The sequence below is a fragment of the Diceros bicornis genome, chromosome 14 (assembly GCF_020826845.1).
Source record: "Diceros bicornis minor isolate mBicDic1 chromosome 14, mDicBic1.mat.cur, whole genome shotgun sequence".
NCBI classification, from domain to species: Eukaryota; Metazoa; Chordata; class Mammalia; order Perissodactyla; family Rhinocerotidae; genus Diceros; species Diceros bicornis.
In genome coordinates, this window is record NC_080753.1 from 37,278,472 (window position 1) to 37,306,056 (window position 27,585).

The window sequence follows — 27,585 nt, forward strand, 5'->3', positions numbered from 1 at the left end:
CTAAGTAGTAGATAATAACAACAACAAACAAACACATACAGACAGAGATTGAATTTGTGGTTACCAGAGGGGAAGGGGGGAGGGAGGAGGGGGAAAGGGATAATTGGGCACATGTCTGTGGTGATGGATTGTAATTAGTATTTGGGTGGTGAACATGATGTAATCTATGCAGAAATAGAAGTATAATGATGTACACCTGAAATTTATACAATGTTATAAACCAATGTTACTGCAGTAAACAAAAAATTTAAAAAATAATAAGTGGAAACAACTGAAAAAAAAAAAAAAAGAAAAGATCAGAGCAGAGCAGAGTGAGAAATTCCAATGAGGAAAGCCTAACTAAGGTGGAGGTGCTAAAGAAAAGATGCCAGGAGGCATTATTCAAGACATCCTGACATACAGCCTGCAAAACCAAACTCACAAGACTTCCTGGAGAATCCATAAGCAAATGAATTTCCTTCTTTTCATCTCCCTACTTAACATACTCAAGATGTCTAGACAGACGTCTTTGTTATCTGTCAGCCTGTTGGTTTACCCAATATACTGCAAACACGGCTTATTATTTCCAAAATCTTTGCAGTTGATATTTTTTCCCTCTTTGCCCTTTCTCTTCTATAAATCTTGACTTTGCTTTGTTAAATGAAATCAATCTATTGATTGATCGTTCTTGTATATATAAACAACGTGCCACAAATTAGCTAGGTATCTTTGAGTTAATCTTCAGCAGTTTATTCCTGGAAGTCCACTGAGATATTGCCCACCTGGTCCCTCCTATGGACCAATGGAAACATGTAGCCTGAAAGTGAACCTCATTTGCACTAGGTTCCTTGATTGCAACTCACCATTCCTTGGCTGTTCTGGTAAGTCTCTTGGTTGAGCTTTCCTTGGTTCTTACATTATACATCTGATTCTTTGTCAAGTTTGCTTTTCATTGATATTTTGATTGTCCAGATCCAATTGTGTCCACACTGGTGCCAGCAGTGCTGGATTTTCAGTTTTGATTTTTGCATTTAGATTATTAAGTGATTTCCGTCACGTGATGGTTCTTAGGAATCAAGTCCCTGCCATGTGAAAGGTGACAGGGAATTTGAATCTAATCCATTTGGTGCGTGTGTGTGTATGTGTGTGTGTATGCATGTTTATTTGTTGGAGAATTCTAATATTTCTAGAAATTATATGTTCTGGCATAGAGGTTGCAAAGTTGAGAGGGTTTTAGGTTTTTGTCTTTCTGACTTTTGATGGAATCCTCTCAGTGCATTTTGTGTTTGCGCCAGTATGAGTGTTCCTAGCTCTAAAGGTCAGAAATCTTTCCTCCTCTCAACATTCTGACCTTTTAAATATACAGCCATTGCGGTCCTAATAACTGTCAGTGTCTGCCAAAATGGAATTTGTATACCAAAGATGATCTTAATAAGCCACACTCTCCTACAGGTATTTTTGGCTTTAATAAAATTGTATACTTAAGAAGATCCTTAGAATAAAAGAAAATTGAATCCCTAGCTTCTCATGCTCAGCCTTCCTTGGTTGGTTTACTAAAAGTTTTAAATCACTAAAGAATTTGAAATCAATGTTCCTTCAATACTCTTTAAATAGGCTAAGTAAAGCAGAGGAAAACCTATGTCATTGCAAATTGGACAAACTGATTCAGGAAAATGAGAGTTTTCTATAGCTGTATAAATCAAGATTTAATATTTCCTGAACCTTAAGCAAGGTAGTCTTTTAAAGAAAAACTGGTAGAAAACAATATCATTATCTTAAGGAATACGAACATTGAAAAAAGAGAATGTCCTACCACTTTCAAAAGGGAATCACAATACTACTAAGATTTCTCATCAATGAGGCCTCTGAAGAGATCTAATGATTTTTAATGATATGTCTGTGTTTATTTAATATATATGAATGCTTCTGGTTCTGTTTTATGTTATATTCTATTAGGTTTACTTATTTAATTTGCATAAGAGTTAATAAACATTCAATTTTTGTCAACAGAAATGTTTTTAGCAAACACATCAATCTTCCTTGTCTTCATGTAGAGGGAGATAATTAAATGTAATGTCTCTTAAAATGCAATGGACCTCTGGCTTACAAAGATGAATAAGCACTTATATCAAGTTAAAATAAAATAAACCGATTTCTAAGATCATGTATCCTTATGCTTTAAATGACGTACTGATTCTTCAGAATTTCTTTTGCTCAAACTATAACTCAGAATTAAAAACTATGTTCTGAATTCAATTAATGACTTTGATTCTTTGACTATTTATTAAGATAAGAAGCACCACAAAACTGTATTGTTTTCAAATAATTTTAATGTTTTTATGTATGATATATAATTAAACAGAGAAATAATATATGTATTATTATTACTTAAGTGATTCTTTTGAAATATTAGACTGGTTAATCATTTTGAGAAGAAAACTGTTCTATGTTTCCCTCCCTGTAAAAATGTTAGCATAATGTTTTAGTTTATACAATCTTGAATTTAATTTATTTTTTTAAAGGCATCTTATAATTTATTTGGTTTTCTTTTAAATTTTTGTTTGTTTATTGCAGTAACATCGGTTTATAACATTGTATAAATTTCAGGTGTACATCATTATACTTCTATTTCTGCATAGATTACATCATGTTCACCACCAAAATACTAATTACAACCCATCACCACACACATGTGCCGAATTATCCCTTTCCCCCTCCACCCTCCCCCCGTCCCCTCTGGTAACCACCAATCCAATCTCTGTCTCTATGTGTTTGTTTATTGTTGTTATTATCTACTACTTAATGAAGGAAATCATACAGTAGAATTTGAATTTCATAAATCTACTGGATTTATTGAGTTTAATCTAATATCACTTTGTTTAAGTTTAGAAAATTATAAAAGTATGCATTCAACTAACTGAAATTATCATAGGTAATGTTTTAATTAAAAAGGAATGTATTATTTAATGCTTCAAATTATATGAATTCAGTATATCAGCTTCATTGATGACTTCAAGATCTTCAATTAACTTTAAAATTTAAGCTAATGTTGATGAGTTTTTGCATACCTGGAAAATCTTTAAGTAGAGGATGCAGAACACTTGTAATTAAACTTGGTTTTAAATCTACTTTTTTCTCTTATTTTTATAAATTACAGAATGGCCATTTTTTACCAGAATAAACAAAGTTAGAGTAGTTTTTGGATAATGTTAATGTATCAGCATAATACAAGTTTTCTCTGTCAAAAATGGTAAGATGTCTTCTACCTCTAATCTATCTTTGGAATTGGGATTTCTTGACTAGGCACCAAGTAACCACAAAGTTCTATTACCTCACATTATAAAATAAAGGACTCTAAAATAATCATATATATTTGATATTCTCTATTGTAGCACCTATATACTTTATTGTCTCCTTCTCACATAATAAAGAGAAATATCACGACCATCTAAAAGCTTTTCAAACTCCAGACTTACCACGTGTTAATTTGACTAACGTTCAAACCTGATGACAATTCTAATAATTAAAAGCATATATTTTACAACCATGCTGTAACTTCTAATATTTTGTGTCACTAATACTTCATTATATGAAAATAGCTCTGATAGGTGTGTGCTACTTTGCTAGAGATTTAAGAGCGAACATCTATACTGATATGTATGCAATGTCGGTTTTGTTCATGATTTCTACATGCCATGAATCATGGATGAACTATGAATCAGAGGTCTTGATTAAAATTTTGAAAACAAAGCAATGACTGCTTCTTGGTAACAAGGCAACTTCCAAAGAAAAAACTCACTTATCAAAATTAAAGCCTATACTAAAGTAAATACTCTGTTATATAAACAAGCAGTCTTAATGGCTTTGCTCATACTAATCTTAAACAGACAGTATTTAATATGATTTCAAAATAGAAAGAGCTTACTCAAATACAAGAAACTTACCCCCAAAAAAGAAAAACTTAATGTTATCTCAAAACCGTCACATATAGCCTGGAGCTGCTCCAAACAACTTCCGGACATTTTACTCGTGAAACAACAACAACAAATACTCCCAATGACAAAGTCGATCAAACTGGTTCAAATTTTTTAAAATATTGATGGATTTTCTTTCACCTACTTGAGACAATGAATTACCAAATCTTACTTTATCTGTGATTATCATAAGCTGAAAAAGGATAAAGCAGATCAAAGTTCAAATCCCATCTCCAGGACCATTTAAACATTTAAAAATAAGTTTCATTTATTTCAAAGCTTGTGGTTTTTTGTTTTTCTTAAGAAAAAACTTCAATGCTCCCTGTAAACAAAACACAGTTTCTAAGTAAAATACTTTAAACACACTGAAGGAAAGGTACCTTTATTAAAAAGAAACTATATTCCTAAAACTCTAAGAAGATGAAATGAGCTAATAGTATGTTAAAATCAAATTGTCTAAATTTTTAAGTGACCTTAATGTTCTCTGGCCTGCCGTTTTACCCCAGCCCAAATGACTACAATGATGTGAGTGTACCTTCAAATCTTCATAAAATCTTCCTATAGGAAATTGTTACTGAAAGATCCATGAGATTTGTCCCGTCTTCTCTTCTGATAGATTCCAGCTCAGTCATTCTGATCTTGCCAGATCTTTTCAAATAACTAATAGTATATACAAAGTAAATTACACAATAGTTGCAAGTGATAGTTCCAAAGAGAATATCACCTGATGTGTCTCTACATGATATAGAACTGAAAAACTAAACACACTAAAGTATTTAACAAAAAAGTCAACCTTCAAAACACACTGGAAGGATTATTTCAGGTACTATTAGTCACAATTGTGGCTCTTAAGTTCCCAGACATATGGACACACGATTCCTAATGTAAACACACTTGGAATCTTACAACCTGAATATCTAATCCCAATGGAAATCTGACCTTGACACTCACTAAAAGGCCTTCCAAAGCAGGTGACTTCTGGAAGAACATCGCTTACTCTCAAGATTCCATGGATCACGAAAATGACTTTTGATGGTAGGTTTATGTAGCTTCGTCTCAAAACCTTTGGTTCAAGATCCTTGACCATGACAATGAATCTCCACCTTGGATTTGATTTGTTTTTAATTCCTCCTTCTCTTTTTTCTCTCGGGTAAAACTTTTTGGTTTTATTCTTCACTGACAATCCTTCCATCTGTTACATTTGTTATCTAGCCTTTCCAAGTACTTAAAACAAAACTCTTTGTTTGTCAGGTCTTATTAAAACCCAGCATAATAACGTATCAAAAGGAATCTAAGACACTGAATTTCACTAATTTGTATAAGGATTTCTATCCTGACTAAAAGTTCCAAAATAAAATGTTTGATCTTTAATTTATACCTTACAATGGCTCAAATAACAAATAAAATAATTAATGATATAAAAAAGTCTACTTGGGGGCAAATCTGGTAGCATAGTGTTTAAGTTCATGGGCTCCACTTCAATGGCCCAATGATCACAGGACCAGATCACGGGCGTGGACTGACGCACCACTCATCATGCCATGCTGTGGCGTCGCACATACAAAATAGAGGAGAATGGACACAGATGTTAGCTCAGGGCCGATCTTCCTCAGCAAAAAGAGGAAGATTGGCAAAGGATATTAGCTCATGGCCAAGCTTCCTCACACACACACACACACGCAAAAAAAGTCTACTTGGTTAACTAGAGTTGATCAAAATAATCCTTGAGACATAATTTCCTAATTAGATTTGCATTTACTAAATAAGACACTAACTTTTTTTTAAATATTTGAGACAGTCCTCATACCTTGTTACCCTCTACTTCTGTCTGATACCAAAGTGTGCAAATGTTAGCCCTTATCATGAATTGACATCCAACAGCTGATAATTAATCAAAAAGCTACAGAAACCCATAATAGAGAAATTTTTTTTAAAAAATTTAAGGGAGTTGCACTTCTTGATTTCTAAACTTATCTACAAGTTATAGTAATTAAGACAATGCAGGAGCCAGCCCCATGGCGTAGTGGTTAAGTGCACGCGGTCTGCTGCTGGTGGCCCAGGTTCAGATCCCAGGCACACACTGATGCACTGCTTGTCAGGCCATGCTGTGGCAGCATCCCACATAAAGTGGACGAAGATAGGCACGGATGTTAGCCCAGGGCCAGTCTTCCTCGGCAAAAAGGGAAAGATTGGCATGGATGTTAGGTCAGGGCTGATCTTCCTCACAAGAAAAAAAAAAAAAAGACAATGCAATACTGTCTTAAGATTACACTTATAGATCAAGGGAACAGAATTTAGAGTCCAGAAATGAACATTTATAGTTAATTGACAAATATTTCAAGATTATTCAATAGGGAAGTAATAGTCTATTCAACACTTGGATTTTCCCAGACAAATAAAGATGAATGAGATCCTTACCTTATACTATATGCAAAAATTAACTTAAAATGGATTACATATAAGACTTAAAGCTGTAAAAGTTTTTGAAGAAAACATAGGGGTAATCTTCAAGACTTGATTGTGGACAGATAGACAAAGGTTTTGAATATAGGACAGCAAAAGCACAACAGAAGAAAATATTGATAAGTTGGAACAAGGAAATATTCATAAATTGGACTGATAATAATAAGGAATAATAATAATAAACAACAAAAACTAGCACTTTTTGAGAGCCAGAAAACTACATTTTCCAGATGCTTATGCCTCCAAGGTTCTGCATGGAGCTCACGGAGATGCATTTGAGACTTATTGGGAAGGTGGAAGAGAGGTGGTGCCTCTTTTTTTCTGACAATTGCTACAAATATGACCTTGAGTTCTTGCCACTCATCTCAGATTTCAAAGGAGGGGTCAAGTCAGGAGCGGTTTTCTTTAGGTCCTGACTATTGAAGACAAGATACAATCTCAGCCTTTCAGGACCAGTGCTGAAAGCTAGTAGTTATTCCCCAGGTTTATCTCCTCCAGTACTTTCAATAGTTTTGTAAATGTCTAATTCCTTCTAAAAATACATAGAATGGACCACTTTACTCTATGAATCTCGCCTGAACCATGATTAATATAAGAAACAAGTGAAAAAGAGGTACATAATTAATGAGAGGTGCTGGGAAGTTCTTAAGGCCTTGCTTTTCCTCTGAAATTTGTAGTCTGGATAGAACTGTACAACGTTGTCTTCTGTCCATGCTGGTTCACTTGAAAAGTAAAGTTGACTTGGTACAGGTCTGATCCATCACTTGCTTACCTTACAGAAATCAGAACTGCCTAGGGAGGAGGCTGCATGTTATTATAAATGAGTACCAACTCTTCTTTCTACCATAAAGGTAATGACTTGATCTTTCTTCGCTACTACAGTATCTGCATTATCTTAATAAATTTTTGTTAAGTAACAGTTGCTTCAAATATTTATTGAATAAGTGACTTGACAGCGTGTATTCTGAAGATACTATATGCAATATTGTATAAATAAATGATCATTTAAGTATTTTTTGGTGAATCGTCCACATTTGGAGTAGTATTATTGTATTCTACATATAGGCATACACAGAGACACACAGGCATACATGGAGAGGGACACAGAGAGAACAAAGAGGCAAGAGACACTTTTTGTTAAGGAAGTTTTTATTTAACCTTATTGGAGAATGAATAAATATATCAGCATTATTTATAACATTTTTTTAATTTTTTATTTTATTGTTTTAATTTTCTTTTATTTTTTTATTTTTTTTAATTTTTTGTTTATTGCAGTAACATTGGTATATAACATTTTATGAGCACTCAATAGGTTGACCATATGAATAATTATAACAATAATACTTGTAAAGCTATCATTTAATTAAATTGACTACATGCTATAAAATTTATTTTGGTCCATGACTTCTGTTATTCCCATTTGCTACATGAGGAAAGTAAGTAAACCTACGGTTTCACTAATGTGCCCAAGAATCAGCATTTGAAAAAAGGATTATATAATGACAAAGTTTGGCTCTTATCCATAAATACTAGTCCTAATGCCTTTATGTCAGCCTGTATGTTTTGAGAATGACATACCAAACATTAGGACCAATGAACTAAAATCAAGTCTAAATGACGTACCCATTGGTTCATAAGTCTCCAAGCAATTTCAGACAACTGATTATTCTGCTAGGTGATGGGGAATACAAATGACCATAAAATGTAGATTTTGACTTTCAATGTTTAAAATATAGTCAGCCAAAGCATGGTTGTGAAGAATATTCAAGAAATTATCTTACTCCCTTATGACTTTCCTCACTGATAAGTGGGAACCAGTTCAGGAAATATAAACTAATTTAATGATGAATTTAAGTAAAATTCCAACGTAGAAATGTTTATTTACTGTAGGAGAAAAGCATGTAATTTCTCAAAATAAAAAAAAACACATTTTCTGAGCAGCCAGTATTGGAATGATCAGGAGCTATTTCCCTTTTACATCAGCAAAGGAAATTGAAAAGTGGCACTGTTTATGTAGTGAAAGATTCATTGCAATAACAAAACTATTTACAACTTCGAAAATTCACAAAGTAAGACTCAATGTTAATTTATTTATTTATAGTCACTCACAGGACTGACACTTTCAGTTAGATATTAAATATTAAATAACAATATTCTATCAGCTTATCCCATTTGACACGAATTTTTAAATATTTTTATAAAGTATAATATACATGAAGAAGAAAAGACTAAACATAAACGAATTTTCACAAAGTGAAAACAAAAACACATGCAACCACTTCCCAGGTGAAAAACTAGAACATTACCCAATCTCCAGCGCGCCCTCGTGCCCATTCCATTCACTATTTCCACTTCACTCCCCAAGGTAATCTCCATCCAGGTGTCTAAAAATAAAATGTGTTTTACCTGTTTTTGAACTTTTCATAGACTGAATCATGCAGTACATAATTGTTTCATTGAACTTGTTTGTGAGATTCATCCAGGTCATTGCTTGTAACAGTACTGTGCTTCAATACTGTATAGTGTTCTGTATTATGAATATACTCAAATGTACTGATCTATTTTACTACTGGTGAATACTTGGTAATTTCTATTGGGTTTTATTATTAATACCGCTTATATGAACATTTTATTTTAGCTATTTTGATGAGTATATCCAGCAATAGAATTCCTGGGTAATAAGAGTAGGTACACAGTCTAGCAGTTTCCAAAATGGATAAACCAATTTAAACACCCAGCAGCCATGTATGAGAATTTCATCTGCTCAAATTCTTGCCAACACTTGGAATTATCAGTCTGTTTTAGTTTAGGTATTCTGGTAAGCATAGCATGGTATTAAATTGTGGGTTTAATTTGCATTTCCGTGATGGCTAACGTAGGTGAACATCTTTTTGTATATTGATTGGTCATTTAAGTGTCAATTTTTGTGAAGCACTTGCTCAAGACTTCAGGACATTTTTCTATTCAGTTATCTATTTTTTTCTTCCTGATTTCTAGATATTCTTTATATATTCTGGTCTAGATTTTGAAGTTATAATAAATTATAAACATCTTCTCCCACTCTGTGGTTTATGTTATCACTTTCTTAACAGTATCTTGTGATTAGCAGCAATTTCTAACGTTAATGAAGTCCAATTAATCACAATAGGTACCTTAATCACTTCTTTTATAGTTAGTACTATTTATGAATTTTTTTAAAAAAAAAAGACTTTGCCAACCCCAAGATCAAGAACATAACCTTTAGTGTTATTTTCCATTTGGTTTAATGTTTTGCCATTCACATTTATAATATTTACTATCTATAGGGAAATAATTTTTGAGAGAAAAGTGTCAATATTTATTTATATGGCTATCCAGTTAATAAAGCACTGTTTATTTTATTAAAATATTGCCGTTTCCCCTCTTATCTTAACTGCCAAGTTTGTTATAAATCTAATGCGCAGACTTATGTGGGTCTGTTTCTAGATTCTCTATTGTGTTTCATTATTCTCCTTGTCTATGCTTGCACCCATTAGACATTGTGTTAATTGTTGTCTCCTCATAATGAATCTTGATATCAAGTATTCCAAGTTCTCCAACTTTGTTCAAGAGGGGAAAATTACAAGGCTATCTCTCTCATGAACATAATGCAAAAGTCTAAGCTAACTATTAGCATTTTAAGTCTAGCAATTATGACCAAGTTGTTTATATCCCAGAAATTCAAAGTTGTTTCAACATTAAAAAGTTAATTGAGGTAATATAGTGTATTCACAAAATAAAGGGAAAATCATGTGATCATTTCAGTAGATGCAGAAAAAAACCTTTGATAAAATGCAGCATCCATTCATGTTAACATAAAAACACACTTGGCATACTAAGAAGAAAACGGAACTTCCTTAATCTAATAAAGGGTAGCTCTAAAACTCCTACAAGAGAAGATGATCTCTTGTGTCTAACAAAAAACAACAAAATTAAAGAACAAACAATTTTAATGTAAATTGCCCAGGGTTGTAGTTAGCATATGTGATAAAAAAATGAAGCCAAAAAATGCTAGACCATACATGCAAGGATATTTGAGATACTTAGCATCTTGTATCTCTTGTACAATATAAAATCAAAATAGATGCCCAATAATCAGAGTAGACACTGTTCAACAGCCCTCCTCTTTCTGTATGCAATGAATATCTGGTCTGCATTGGGGATTGAACCCATTAATTTTTCTCTTTAACTCTGTCTGCCAAACAACTTAGCTGACTGAGTTGATAAATAATAACTTTCACTTGAACATCAATTTTCTTTTATTTCAGTAAAGATGGAATCCAGAAAAGATCAGTATATTTGACAAGCCTAGAGTTAATCACAAAATCTATTCCTTACACCTTCTCCCAAACCACAAACACTAAAAATATGGAAACGTTTGATGAAAGATGGATAATAAAGTTACCTTAAAGAGGAGTTGGGAGTTTGAGATATTTGAAACCTAATTTTTCATCTCCTATATATCCTTCTAAAATATATGCACACACAAATAGACATAAACATAAGAAAAAACAAGGACATTTATATTTTTATAGTAGTAAAATATGTGAGGTTTGGCATAGAGAAGGAAGAATCAATTGTGTATATATTACTTAAAAGATGATAGATCAAGAGAATAGAAAGACAAGCCACAGACTGAGAGAAATTATTTACAAAAGACATATCTGATAAAGGACTGTTATGCAAAGTATACAAATAACTATGAAAGCTGAAAAATAATAAAACAAACAACTTGATTAACAAATGGACCAAAGACCACAACAGATACTTCACCAAAAATACACAGATGGCAAATAAGCATACGAAAACATGCTCCACATCATATTTCATCAGGGAAATACAAAAGAATGAACAATGAAATACCACTACACAGCTATTAGGATGGCCAAAATTCAGAAGACTGACAACACCAAATGGTGGCAAGGATGAGGAGCAACGGGAATTCTCATTCATTGTTGATGGGAATGCAAAATGGTACATCCACAGTTTGGAGGTATCTTACAAAACTAAACATACTCTTACCATATGATCCAGCAATTTTGCTCCTTGGTATTTACCCAAAGGAGTTGAAAACCTATGTTCACACAAAAACTTGCACACAAATGTTTATAGCAGCTTTATTCATAATTGCCAAACTTGAAAGCAACCAAAATGTCTTTCAGTAGGTGAATGGTTAAATAAAATGTAAGATTCCAGACAATGGGATATTATTCAGTGCTAAAAAGAAATGAGCTATCAAGCCATGGAAAGAAATGGAGGAAACTTAAAAGCATATTACTCAGTGAAAGGAGCCAATTTGAAAAGACCACATACTGTATGATTCCAACTATATGACATTCCAGAAAAGGCAAAACTAGGGAGACTAAAAAGATCAGTATTTGTCAGGGGTTAGGGTGAATGGAGGAATGAACAGGCTGTGCACAGAGGGTATTTAGGGCAGTGAAAATACTCTATATGACACTACAATGGTGAATACATGTCATTACAAATTTATCGAAACCCATAGAATGTACAACACCAAGAGTGAACCCTAATGTAAACCATGGACTTTGAGTGATAATGACATGTCAATGTAGGTTGATCGTTATAACAAATGTACCACTCAGGTGTGGGGATTGATAGTGAGGGAGGTTATGTGTACACAACACCAACACAACTATGTACTGGTGTTTTGGGGAGGAAAAAGAAAAAGAGGAAGTTTGGCAACAGATGTTAGCACAGGGCAAATCATCCACAAAAAAATAATTAAAAAATAAATTAAAAAAAGAATAATGTGCAGAGTTAAAGAAATATACTAAAAGAGGCTGCTACAAGGATTGGATAAGTGAACAAATAGGCAGAGGTATTGCACAGAGCTGTCTATCTATGCACTTCTTTTTCTCCACAACAGTGTAGATGACCACAGCATGCACTTGGCTCCCTGAGGATGTCCCATCCTTATGTTGGATAAAATTAGGTTAGATATACAACAGCTTTCCTGACAACATTAAAAAAAGGCTATCAAAGGAGGAAATGAAGTTTCTTCTTGATTATCTATAAGTGCATTCTGCTAATTTTGCAATATAATTTAGTCATGTTAAGCAGTCATCTTTCTGCTTTTAACATAAGTTTCAAGATTATTCTCTTAATTGTCAGTTTTAATGTTCCATATGATAAGAAATGATATTTGGTTATTAATTTTTAAACTTCATTAGAAAAGACAACTTAGGAAGAAAATGCAATTACTTTACTAAAATCTATGAATGTTCATTACCTGTTTTTAGAGCTCTGTTTCATTATTTCAGGGGGAGAATAATCAATATTTTACTTCCTATGAAATACATAGGTAACAATAGTAACAATCAACTATTGTAATTTGGGAGTGAGAGGAATGTTGGCAGTTGCCCATAGGCATTCTGGGAGTGTGGAATTTGACTTGTAAGAGGACTGCATTCTCCTAAGCCATGTTCCATCCTTGCTCTTGTTCTCTCCCCAGTAGCTTCTTTACTGCTCCCTTGACATCCTTATTTCTCAAGGTGTAGATGAGAGGGTTGAGTATTGGAGTTATAAGTCCATAGAAGAGTGCAAGAAGCTTGCTCTTCAATTTGGCTGAGTTGCTCTTGGGTGCCATATATGCATAACCACTAATGGCTGAGCCATAGAACATAATGACCACCAGCAGATGAGACCTACATCTTGAACGCCTTCTTCCGACCCTCAGAAGATTGGATCCTTACTAGAGCTCTGGCAGTATTGTTGTAAGAGAATAGAATCAATCCAACTGGGATAACTTTTATGACCACCATGGCTGCATACATCTCCACTTCATTGATCCATGCATCAACACTTGATAATTGAAGTGTGGCAGGTACCTCAGAGAAGAAATTCTACACCTCATATTGACCATAACGAGGTAACAAGAAAGTCAACACTGTTTGCACCAAGGAGCTGCTGAAACCTGTTACCCAACCCACTGCTGCCAATTGATGGCATAGTAGAAAATGCATGATAACTGTGTAATGCAGAGGCTGGCAGATACCTACATAGTGATCAAAGGCCATTACTGAGAGAAGTACACATTCAGTGGATGCCAAACCAAAGAAGATTAAAAGTGGAGCTATGCATCCTATGTAGCTGATGTTTCTCTGGTGGTTCCCTACATTTACCAGCATCTGGGTCAGAATGGAGGTAGTATAGCAGAGGTCCAAAAAAGACAGATTAGCCAAAAAGAAATAAATGGGGGTGTGGAGTCTGGGATCAAAGCGTGACAAGCTAATGATGGCTGAATTCCCAAGGAGGGTCATGATGTAGAAGATGGAGATGACCACAAAAAGAACTATTTCTAGTCTGGGCCATTCAGAAAAGTCCACCAGAACAAAGCCATTAAAGTGATGAAAGGTGTTATTGAATCTTCTCATTGTTGTGACACTACTTGCAGGGAACAGCACAGAGAGAATTTTGGGAGCCTGATTATCCTATGTGTAGAACTTATCCTGGTTCACGTACCTGCATGCAACCTAGGATCGGATAGGTGATGCTGAAACAAAATCATTAATATACTTCCTTTTATTACGTCAGCAAGAAAAGTGAGAATTAACAACTATGTATCTCTATCTTAACAATCATTTTTCAATTCATGGCTTTCATTTGGTAAACTCATAGTTTACTAAGTAGAGATTATAAAAGTAAAGATAATAGAGGTATTAGAAAATATTTGTTACAAAAAGAAACTGTTGGATCTGTTAACATTGAGAGAAACTGAATCTTTACTGGAGCATCATTAAATCTCTTATTTACTCATGTGTTCTAACTTCATTCACTTCAATTCAATTCATATTCTTGCTGTTTTTTGATTCATTTCTATTATAGCAGATGAAAAAGACCACCTTTGAAAGGCACTACTGATTAAAGACGGCAAATTCTTCTTTTGCCTTACTGTATTTATCTTTTATGCTTCTTGTAATTAAGTTAATGTGAGTAAAACTCCAAGTGCCAAAGGCAGTACACTCATGGAATTGATTTATTATGATATTTAGCTGAGGAATAATTTGTAAGAGTTAACATAGCTAAAACTAATAGCACACAAATTTTCACTTGTTTTGCCATATCAAAGACACATTTATATTTGTTTCAATAAATATATATGTATATCAACTAACATGATCTAAAATAAATTTGCAGTTTCCATGGTTGGTCTCACTATTCTCATCATTTAGCCACACTTAAAGTATAAAAAAAAATCTCAAAATAGGCTTTCATGTAATAAAACTTCAGTATAATGTAATCTTCTGTTTTCCGGAAAGTATTCCTACACAATGGATTTTATGTAGCAAAGTGAAAAGAGTTATGAAGAATATTACAGAAATTCTCTGATGTGATTACTAGATGTGATCACGCGTATATACACACACACTGTCTGAATACTTCATTCTTCTTATGTGTAAAACAAATATATAATTCAAATGAGAACATTTTATTCAAACTTTGAACTACGTGCAATGCATCATTAAATATAAGTATTACTATTAAAATAACAATAAAAACAATCATCATTCTTGAAGTGATTCTATGAGTGAAGGTCGTTTTTAAGCATTGGACATATAGCATCTCACTTAATCCTCATTAATTCACTGGGGATCTATTTTCTATTACAACTGGGGGGATTTCTGGACCCAGACAGGAGTTTGCCTATCTCCTGTTTTGTTACTGGAAGGCACCATCCACACATATGCTGTTTTAAATAGCTATATATTTACTAAGTAACAGAAAATGGGCCAAAACAAAAAGAGATGGCCTTCTGCATTTAGCCAGATATTTGCCATTTCTGATGGTCTTCATCTTTTCTGACAGTCTGAGTTTCCATTTGGTATCGTTTGCCTTTAGCCTGAAGAACTTCCTTTGCCATTTCTTATAGTACAAGTCTTTTGGTTAAAAATTCTTTTAATCTTCTTTTATTTGAATATCTCATTTTTGACCTTCATACTTGAAGGACATTTTTGCTGGCTATAGAATTTTGGGTTGACAATTTTTTTCTTTTAGCACTTTTAAGGTATTTTTTCACTTTTTTCTGGCTCTGTGTTTTCTGATGAGAAGTCATCATAGGAGAGGAGGAACAGAAGAAACAAAAACAGAAAAAATATCATGATAGCTGTAGTATCTATCATATCAAAAACTACAATAAACTATCATATCAAAAACTACAATAAACTTCATGGATTACCACTCCAATTAAAAGGCAGAACTTGTCAGAATAGGTTAAGAAACAAAACCCAATTACATGCTTCTTATAAGACATGCAGTTTCAATATAAAGACACAGGTTGAATGTAAATTGATGGAAAAAGATATGCCCTGCAAACAGAAACCATAAGGAGGCTGAAGTGACTATATAGAGATCAGAAATAAAAGAGATTACAAAATAGAATGCATTGCCAGAGATGGAAAAAAAGACACTTCATAAAGATAAAATTGAATGGAATGGGAAATTTCACAGTTAGAGACAGAAAGGAGATCAGTAGTTGCCTAGGGCAGGGGTACGGAGAGAGGATCAAATACAAAGGGTCGTGAGGAAGCATTTTAAGATAACAGAACTGTTCTAGAATTTCTTTGTCGTAAAAGTTGCATGATGCTAAACAAGTACTGATATTCATCTAACAGTATATATAAAATTGGTGAATTTCACTTCATTTACAAACCTTAAGAAATAAAAAAAGTAGTGGGAAAGAGGGCAAGGTAAAGACATTTTTAGATAAATAAAAACAGGGAAATCATTGCTACTAGTCCTACAATAAAGTAACTTTAAAGGAAGTCCTCCAGACTTAAGGGAAATGACACTAGATGATAACTCACATAGGAATAATTAACAAGAGAAATGTTACACAGTAGTCTTTATGTACATTTTTATTAGTTTTCTTAAAAGACATATGACTATTAAAGTAAAAAAGTAATACATAGGACAATAATAGTGTAAAGGTGGTTAATGGAACAATATTGCTGCAAGTATCCTATATTTTAATGGCTGTAGTTCCATGTTACCTTAAGTTAATGGTGAAACGTTAAGATGCAGGTTTCAATTCTTATAAAAATAATAAAAAATTAATGGAAATAAATCAAGCTAAAAAGCTACTAGAAGCTATAAAATCATAAAACATATTTGCTTGAAATAAAGGAAGGTAGGAAAGGAGGCAAAGGAATCAATAAGAAATGAGAAAATACAAAAACAAATAGGAAAATTATAGATTTGGATTCTACCATATCAACTATCATATTAAATATAAATTGACAAAAATTCAAATCAAAAGGCTGAGATTATTAGACTAGATAAATATACAGACAGATAATATGCTCTATATAATGGAAAAACTTTAAATACACAACCAAAAATAGGTTAAAAGTGAAAGAGTGAAGGTATATGCCATGTTAATAGAAAGCATTAGGAAACTGGAATGTCTGTATTACTATGAAGCAAAATAAATTTAGGAGAAGGAGTATTGCTAGAGACAAAGAAGGACTTTTTATAATGAAGATAGGTCAGTATCACAAGAAGACAAAAGTAAGAAATATATACATACCTAACTACAGAGCTCCACAATAGATGAATTATCAAGTGGCAGAACTGAAAAAGAAATAAACAAATTAAAAATTATATTTACAGATCACTACTGCATTCTCATTAATAAAATAAATAAACTAGTAAGGATATACAAGACAAACCATATTATCAGCCATCTTGACCTAATTATGTATTGAGTACCACATCCAGCAAGAATAGAATAGACAATTTTTTCAAGTATACAAGGAACATTCACAAAAACAGACTATAGTCAGCCCCTAAAACAAGTCTCATTTAATTTAAAGGGATTGAAATTACAGAGTATACTTTCTGACCACAATGACATTAAATTAGAAATCCATAACATGAAGATATCTGGAAAATCCTGAAATATTTGGAAATTAATCAACATACGTCAAAACCGTGGGTTATCATGGCTTAAAGAAATCACAAGGGAAATTATGACCCCACCTCGGCTTTCTCCCTCCTCTCTCAACTTTCCTCCACTTGCAGGTAGCAAGACACGAGATATACAAACCCAGATCCTCACAATTCCTCTACAGGAAGTCCTGCCTGAGGTCGGTCCACTCCCATTCCTGCTGTAGCCTCAGTGCTCTCTCCAGTAGAGCCCCAGGTCTGTGCAGAGGGTGACCCTAGAACACTCTTCTCCCTATAAGTGCATGCCTCACTCCCTCACCACTTAGCTCAAATGTCACCTCTCAGGAAAGCTTCTCTGAGGATAATATTTAAAATTACAGCCAGCTCCCTCATATTCCCTACCTTGTTCTTTTCAGCATGTAAGCACCATGAGGGCAGGGATTTTGCCTGAGTTGGTCTGATGTATCCCAAAAGGCCTAGAATAGTGTCTGGCACAGAGCAGATGCTCAATAAGTATTTGTTAATGAATGAAGAAGTCTAGGGACCAGATCTCCTCAAAGCTGAGACTGACACAGGAGGGGTAAGAGGTTCCCTGGTAAGTGATGGTGGAGGGAGTGTCTCTTTCTGTTGGGAGGAGGAGGGGCTGCTCACTATGTATCCCAGGCCAGGACCCAAGCAGACAAAAGCCACACAGAGCCCCTCCACACTTCACATGCAGCCAAAAGCCACTGCCAAGGACAAAGCCAGACCATCAGCTGCCTCTGCAGACCCTTGCACTCCAGAGGAGCACTCTGACCAGAAGTTTTAGATGGGGTTTTAGACGGTGCATTCCTCCCAGGTCTAGACTTAAGTCCAGAATCCACTATTTCTGCCCAGCTAGAAGGCATGGCTCATCTGTAGCCTGTGGGGCTCAGGGATGCTTTCCCCTGACCTGCGACCCTGAAACCCCGAGGTCATTCTGCAGGCCCAGAAATTGGTTTTGGGTCCAGGACCGCAAGACCTTTAATTTTGTGGTTTGCAGGTGGCAGGAAGGGAGGTGTGAGAGATCTAGACAGCAAGTCCTTTTCTGCCTAGGTCCAGGAAGGGAGAAAAGAGGCAGGACGCCACGGTCCTGGGCTCTAGGGGATGGGGAGGAGGACGGGGCTTCCCTCCAGGATCCAAGAGGGTGAGTGGTCTGATACCTGGACAAAAGGGTCCACCCTTGTTTTGCATGGGTATGGTGTTGGGACACCTGGGTCCTGGAGGCCTGGGGAGGGGAGAGGGACACTTTCGGGTTCCGGGGGAAATGTTAGGCAGAAGCCAGGGCCCGACTCATCCCTGATCTCCTTGTAGCCCACTGTAGTCTCCGGACTTCACTCCATGTCCTGCCCTCTGTGCTCCAGGAACGACATCTCAGTGGCCTCCAGCAGCTGGACAACTCCCTGTCCATGGCCCCAGGGCCCGCTCTTGGAGCAGTGGTTCCTATCCTCTTAGCAAACAAACAGAAGATGTCTAGGTAGCTGAGGGCCGTGAAATGGGGATGGACTTGGACACGCCTGTGAAGTCATCACTCAGGGAGTGGGACTCTGGAAACCCCGGAATCAGGACCAGGGCTGTCCCCTCCAGGGCAGCACAGGCCTTGGCTCTCCCCTGCTCTCAGTTCCTTCATTTTCTCTGTCACCCCAGCATAAGGGCGTCGTGGGTGGAGGGGAGGGTCTTGCTCTGGAAGAGGGGAAGCCTCTTAATTATCTCCCCTCTCTTCTTCTTACCCCTTTCTTCTGAGTCTGTGAGTTATACCTCACCTGTAAGTAAGGAAAAATGCCTAAACTTCAGTATAGTTTACCAGGAAAAACACCTGTGTAATTACCACCCAGGTGAAAATAGAGACCTCAGTGCCCCAGCCAGGAGCCCCTCTGTGTCTCCCCACACAGAAGCCATCCCTCCCCACACAGGTGTCCACTAAGCTGACCCCTTCCCTTGCCCCTCTCCTCTCAGGTTCCTCCCCATCCACTCCTGTTGGCCTCCACCTGCCCAATGTCACTATTTTCTCCCTCTTGTCACTCCTCAAGGAGCTTCCCCATCTTCCTGGGCCATTACCTCGGGAATCACTTCCTCCTCCTCCCCCTCTTCCACCCCATCCTAGGAACGTAGAATCCAGAGTTGATTCCCTAGAGACTTCATCCCTGGAAGCAGCAGCAAGAACAAGTAACAGGGACTCCTGGGTTCAAGGTCTCATGCAGGAGACTGAGAGTACCCAGTGTGTTCGTGGGGTCTACCCCAGACCTGAGAACCAGCTGTAATGGCCTGGAGATCTGCTCCTCCCTGAGGCCAGGGTCCATGGTCATTGGATGGAGAGGAAAACGTCTATATCAGCGTGTATTTTGGGAAACAATTCAGACTCTGAATCTGACACTGGATGGGGCCATCCCCCTCGTGTGTACAGCCCTGTCCTGATGCTGGGAGCCCAGGGAGACACTGGGGAGGTCCTGGAAGAGGCCAAACAGGAGCTCTGGTCTTCTGTCCTCACTCCTGTTGCCACACGGGGGCGCCACCACTCTGCTCCCTCCTATTGGCAAGGCCAGGAGAGAGGATGGGCTGTGATCTGAGTCAGGCAGAGGTGGCTGACCTGGAAGCTGGATATCAATGGGGGATGAAGATGCCTTCTGAGCAACCCTGGGCTCAGGCTTGGGGGTGGGGCAGGGATTGGAGGAGGGGAGAGCTCTGGAGCCCTGCCCTGCCTCTGAGGTTTCCATCTTTTCTCCCACAACCCCTCTCTTAAGCCTCTTGATAGCAACACTCTGCAAAACTGAAAAGTAGATCATGTTTTTTTCCCACTCCCAATTCTTTTTCTGAGGGCTAATTTAAAATATAAACTCTTGTATTTTAGAATACATAGTTTGAGATTTACAGAAAGGTTGCAAAGTTAGTACAGAGTTCCTGTACACCCCACACTCAGTTGTCCCTGATATGAACATCTACATCAGTATCAAATTTTTGTCACAACTAATGAAGCAATATTGATACATTATTACTAAACCCCATACTTTATTTGGATTTCATTAGTTTTTCTTTTTTCTGTTCCAGGATCCCATCCATGATACCACATTAAGTCCCAATCGTGCCTCCTTCTGGTTCCTCAGGTGTGAGTTTCTCAGACTTTCCTCTTTTTTGATAACTTTGACATTTTTGAGGAGCACTGCTCGGCTATACTGTAGACTGTCTCTCGATTTGAGTTTGGGTGACTGGGGCTATGGGTTTTGGGGAAGAAGACCACAGAGTTGAAGTGCCATTCTCAACACAACATATCAAGGGTATATAATACCGACTTGATTGATCACTGATGATGTTAACCTTCCCCACCTGGCTGAGGTTGTGTTTCCCAGGTTCCTCCCTGTGAAGTTCCTTTTTTTCTTCGTCCGTTTCATACAATAGTCTTTGGAAGTCACTATAAACAGCCCACACTTCAAGGGTGTTTTGCTATAAACATTTACATGGAGGTTTTTGTGCAACTGTAAGTTTTCAAATGAGTGTGTCAATACCTAGGAGGATGATCAGTAGGTTGTATGGTAAGTCTATGTTTAGCTTTATAAGAATCTGATGAATATCTTCCATAGTGGCTGTGCTATTTTGTATCTCTGCCCACAATAAATGAGGATTCCTGTTGCTCCACATCCTGCTCAGCACTTGGCATTACCAGTTTGGGGATTTAGGTCATCCTAATAGGTATATAATGGGTATCACTGTTGTTTTCATTTGCATTTCCCTAATAATATAAGATGTTGAGCATCTTTTCATGTGCTTATTAGCCATTCACATTATCTCATTTGGTGAGGTGTCTGTTCAGACTTCTGCACATTTTTTAATTGAGTTATTTGTTTTCTTATTGTGGAGTTTTAAGGGATCTATATATATTCTAAAACAGGTCCCTTATCAGATATGTGATTTGTAGATATTTTATCCCAGTTTGTAGCTTGAGCCCATTTATGACGTAACAGTATCCATTAATGCATCGATATATTTTAACATAGAAATGAGAAATTGCTAACTGTGATGCCTTCTGGGTAAAGGACTTGGGTGAATGGGGGATGGGAGAGGGAGAATGTGACATTTATTTTAGTATATTCCTGAGTATTTTTTGAATTCTCTTGCGTATACACAAATAATGTTTTCAAAACATAAATCACATTAAAATCTCTTACTCTCATAAAAGACTTGACAGATCACCCTCAGATCATGTGTTAAGAGTCAAATTCTGATTCTCTACTCGAGGACCAATCATCCTTTCACTGAACTATTTTGCCACAGAATGTCCATATCTGAAAAGGTGGGACAGATTGTATGGAGAAATCCTCCCACTGAAAATAGCTAAAAATGCCACGTAAACGACAAAAACCATCTTCTTAAAGGCCTCAGAGCTGACAAGGTACTAATAAATGACCACACCCCAAAAAGAAGGGAAAGATCCTGCTTGGCCTCCACAGAGAACAGTGTCCTGAGAAACAGATAAAAGGCTCTGTGAGTTCATTGCCCAGACATGGAGCCCAGCACTTCCAGCTCTGCGCCCTGAGCTCTGGACCTTTTCTACACATCTGCTTCCCTTTTAAAATTTAAACTGATTATGGTATATAAGTATAATGTACAATATATATGATATAATGTACATTCTGTGTAGAAAAAAATATAAAATGTAAAAGTTATAAATGACAAAAATAACTGTAATCCTCACACTTGGAGATGTTTTCTTGCATTTTCTCCTAGTCTAGTATATATGCTCCTGCTGCTGCCCCTCTCTCTAAGTTGATGAGCACAGAGCTCAGTGGCCCTCAGCCCTGCTCTCCCTGGATGCCATTTCCTGAGGCAGTTCACTCTCACACCTGCTGAGGGGGCTATTTCTCACTTTCTCCTCCCTCCTCAATCCCTTTCACTCCCTCCCCACTCCCCACTCTTAGGTGATGAGCTTATTTCTTTTTTCAGTCAGAGAGAAGGACTTGGTGAGAACTGCACCATCATCCCCCCACACCCCACATCGGTACCTATATCCTCTGCCTTCACACAGCAGTGATGAAGGATGGTCCTGCTGCTGTCTAAGGCCACCTCTCAGCTTGGGCACAGGATCAGATCCCCTCCCTCCCCTCAATCATCAGCTTCCCACTCTCTTCTGGCTCATTCATTCCTGGATACAAACATGCTGTAATAGCTCCCATTTTAAAAAAAAGAAAGAAAGAAATTAAGTAAATCAAAACAAAGTCCTCTCATAAGAATCCACCTCTCAGTCCCATGTCTCCTTCCAACTACTGCTCCATTTCCATGACACACCTTATAGGACAATTCTTGAGTCCATTCTCTCACTACCATGTTGTATTTTTGTTTTTACCAAATATCCATTTACACGGAGTGTAAAAGGTCCAATACTTCTACAAGGCTTGTTAGGAAGACAGACGCCCCCCTCCCCACCCTATTTCCTGAATCTCAGAGACAACTTCTTTTACTTCTTTTAGCTGATTCTCTAATTGTTACTTCCATTCCTCTAAATCAAATACGTATAATGCTCCTTTGTTTTTCAGCTTTATGCAACATTTTTAGTGAATTGGCACTTCTTTCACACACCCCATCCTCCCAATATAATTACTTTACAATTTTGATTAGCTAAATATGCAATGTCTGCATTATTATGCCCATGTAAATGTTAGTCACAACTTAGCATTTGATATGACTACTTTTCCTTGCTTGAATCAACTTTTTATGTTCCCTGGAGTTAGTAAATATCATGCTTCTTCATTTGCTTGGTTTCTGTTGTATTCATTACTAAATCATTCCAGTACCACCCCGCCCCGAGTCTAAATGTTCATGAATACATTTCAACACATCAGTTATGCTACCAACTTCGTCTCTCTGAGGACACCTGTTGCACAGTCCTCAGTCCTGCCCCACGTGGACTGCTTCCCTGCAGGGCTGACATCCTGGATCTCCTTCACTTCATTCTGGGCAGTGCTTTGCCTCTCTCTTATTCTGGCTCCCCTGTTGCCTGGATCCCGTTTTCCCCTCTTTTGGTTTCCGCCATCATTGTTCCCCACGTTGCCTGGTAGTATCCTGAGGAAAGGAAAATGGAAAGTAAACATTGAAACCCTAAACATCTGAAATGTCTTTAGGCTGCGCCATCCCTTACTCACATCTTGACTTGGTACGGAACTTCATATTGGAATATTTTTTCCTCAGAATTTGGAAGGCATTGCTACGATATCTTCTAGACTCCAGAGCTGTGTTTGTTGCCTCTTGAAGTTTTCAGGGTCTCATCTTTTCCACTTTATTCCTGAAATTTCATTGTGATTGTTATGGTGTGGGTATGTTTTCATCTACTGTAGTAAGAACGTGGTTAGGCCTTTCAAAATGTAAATATTTTCTGTAAACTCTGAGAAATATTCTTGAAATTTTTGTTACCATTTCCTACTCTCCATTATTTCTGAAACTGGTATTATTAATGTGTTGGAGTCCCTGAGTGACAGATTAATATTATTCTAGGTCTTCTTTCCTGCTTGCCATGACTTTTCCATCTGTAATACTGAGTGGGAGTATGAATTTAATCTTCCAGTTCATCTACTGAATTATTCATTTCTATGATATTTTGAATTTCCAAAAGCTTTTTCTTGTTCAATGATTGTATATAATTGTATATAATTCTGTTCTTGTTTCATAAGCCATATATCTTTTACATCTATTAGATATTATTGACAGTAGTGATACGGGACCTGTTAAGTCTCCTGGTTACCTGCTTTCATGATATCATGAACTTTTTCTTCACAGAACTTGGCTCAGTAGTGATTTCATTTATCTTTGTCATTTCTGCTAAATGTCCACCTCTGTCATGACAATGCCAGTGTCACATCACCAAGGTCTGACTCCCGGTCCTCACTGTATTTCCAAAGTCCAGCTGATCCTGATCCACTGGAGGCCTCAAAATATATGCTGGATGGTGGACTTATTTGGTGTGTGTAGTTAAATCACACTGCCCCTTGACATCCTTCCGAATTCTGAGCCTAGAGGCCTGCTATCACAGAATATTCTGGAACATTGCAACAGTTACTTGCATGAAGTGCAGAGTTATAACTACCACTTGATGGGCAGGGAGCCAGTGGAAGACAAGTCAACAAAGCTCTGAGAGAAAACTCCCTGGGTTAAACTCCAGATCCACCACTTCCTAAACTTCTCGGAGTCTCCCCTTCCCTGTTCATACAAAGAGTTCACATGTTGGGTGCCTCATGGGTTTGCTTTGAAGATTAACTTTGATCCTCTATGTAAATCACGGCATCATTGCCTGAGACATGTTAAGTGCTCCTCTATTCATAGCAATCATCATTATAGTGATTGTAGCATTTATACAAATTGCATTCTTTGCTTTCATCAACCACAATTCAAGGAACATCCTTGAATATATACTTTTAAGAACAGGTGTGATTATCTTCTTAGGATAAATTCCTAAAAGAGTAATTTCTGCATCAAAATGTAAGCATATTTACAATGTTGAGACATTTTTTAAAAGCGTCCTTGAGAGATTTTTGTACCAGTTTTCAATCCCATCAATCTTTGTGACAGTATATTTTCCCACTCTGGTTGATACTTGTTTGCCCACAGATGTGCTCCCGGTCACCTTTGGCTGAAGAACATTGAGACACGTTATTACCCTTTTGTCTGTCCAAATTTTTTATGTGTCTTTGAGTTTTGATTATGTACATGTGTCTGTATCTTTGTGAGTGTACGGTTGACGTACAGAAGTTTTATTTTTTCCTTAAGGCTTTTTATCTTTGGGTTGTGCTTAGAGAATTCTTTATTCCACAATTCTAAAACTTTCATGTATATTTTCATCTAGGAAAGGGGTCCAAGGGTGAAGGGAAACAGAGGTTTACATTCTAAGGTTTACATGTTCTGAGCTATAATTTTACAAGTCTGTCCACAGGGCTTACCAGGTATTTGATATTGTTGTATTCAATAAATGCTTTCTCTTGGGCTAAGTGAAGACTTGTGTCCCTGCTTATGTTTACCAGGTTAACGGAAACAATACCACAAGGATTATCTCTAGTGATGGGCATTTTTGAACATTTATGACCTTAAGTTGAAAAATTATGTTTTGGTTCATGTCTGTACACTCTAGTTGTTAAAATACATATTAATTAAACTTCTTGGACATGCTGTATTTTAAGGGCATGTTTATGATCCACATGGACAAATCCATGCCCCTCCTATGAAGATAATTTTAATATACATCAACCTTGAGTCACACAGTATCTTTTTCGGGGCAGTATACTGAAAACTAACAACATTCCAGATATGTACTGTCCAATAAGGTAGCTACTAGCCACATATGGTTATTTAAAGTTAAAGTAAATAACATTAAATATTCAACTGCTCAGCACAGTAGCCAGCCACATTTACGTGCTCAATAGCTACACGTAGCTACTGGCTACCATATTGCACAGGGCAGATATGAAACAATTCCTTCATCACAGGACATTCTATTGGACAGTACTGCTAATCATACTTTGTGGGCCTCAAGACAGATGCATTAGACCCACATAAAATGAAAGGGCCAATATTATTTCTCTTAGAGATACATCAGATTTCTGTCTGAGATATGAATACATAATAAGCTGGTGTATAACAAAATCAAAATAGGTTATCAGTGAGTCTAGTGCCTTTAGGCACAAACTGTTCTCAGTTCCAAAGGGAAACACCTGTCCCTCCACCTTCCTTCCCAGACTCACACTGACTGAGGACACTCTCTGGCATCAACTTTCCATGGGATGTGTTCTCTTTCAGAGGAGACCAGGGGCAATGCTAGAAGCTAAGTTTTGAGAGGCAGAAAATCCAAACTCAGGGAGAAGGATTCTGGGAAATGAACAGGATGCAAAAATGGGGACCAATTGGGAGATTCTCCCTGGTTTATTCAGAATGGCAACCCTCAAACTGTGGTCTGTGGAACCGTTGAAGTCATTGAGACCCTTCCACAGGATCCATGAGGTCAAAACTATTTTCCTAATATTACTAGACATCATTTGTCTTTTCTTTACGTTGACATTTGCACTGAGGTGACACTTAGTAAGAATGGAGGCTATGGTACCCAATTGCAATAGTAGTCATCTTCACCATCACTTGAAGGACAAAAAAAAAAAAAAACTTTTATTTTAAAACATACTTGTTGAAGAATTAAAAATTATTATCTTTACCAAATCATTATCCTTAAATCCACATTTAAAAAATATCTTACATGATGATGTGGGAAGTACACATAAAGCACCCAAGTACTACGTCCCAACGAAAATAATTTGTGCGAGCTGAGCTAGCCTCTTTTTTATGGAATACCAGTTTTACTTAAAAGAATGAATGACAGAAACTATGATTAGACTTGGTTAACTGGCACACACTTTCTCAAAATGAATGTGAGCTTCTCCTTTCAAGAAAATCAACTGACAGTACTTATTGCCTTGATAAAATGGAAGCTCTCAAGAGAAAACCAGAATTTTGGAAAATTTGTGTCCCACCACATAAGCTTGACAGCTTCCCAGTACCGACAAACATCCTGTTGAGATCTGCGGTAATATTAACAAATGCGGTATTTTGATAATTTTTAGTTAAACACATCAACACAGGAAGATTGTGCTGTGAAACACAATCTTAGTGAAACTTAGTGAAACAACACATTATTTAAAAAAATCATACATTACTACAAGAGCCATTCAATATGCAAAATAGGTCTGTGGATTTTAATGTAACAGAATAGGAAATATTCAATAATATTGTTTAAGGTTCTACTTTGCAAATAACCATTGAGACACTACCACACGTGTAGTTTTACTTTAGTAACAAAGTTGAACATCCATAATTATCTGAAAAGGTTATTAAAAATACTATCCCTACATATTTGTGTGAGGCCGTATTGTTTTTCATATACTTCAACCAAAATAACAGATTAAATGCAGAGCAAATATGAAAACCCAGTGGTATTCTAACGAGACAGACAAGAAAAAGACATGCAAAAATGTAAAATGTGAAAAGATCCACTCTTCTCACTACCTTGTTTATGTTGGCAAATAGTTATTTTTCAGAAAAACATTATTTGTTTACTTGCAGTGGGTTATAAATATTATTCTAAATAAATTTATAAAAATATTTAAAAACTTTTATTCCTGGTATGGTAAATATCGATAGCTATCACCAACATAAGCAAAATCATCCCTGGGGTCCTCACTAATTTGTAAGACTGTATAGATAT

At 36.5% G+C, this 27,585-nt stretch overlaps 1 pseudogene; it reads left to right on the forward strand.

The window, feature by feature from the left end:
- Nucleotides 1-27,585, forward strand: part of LOC131413951 (patr class I histocompatibility antigen, A-126 alpha chain-like) — a 71,534-nt pseudogene that overhangs the window by 40,031 nt on the left and 3,918 nt on the right.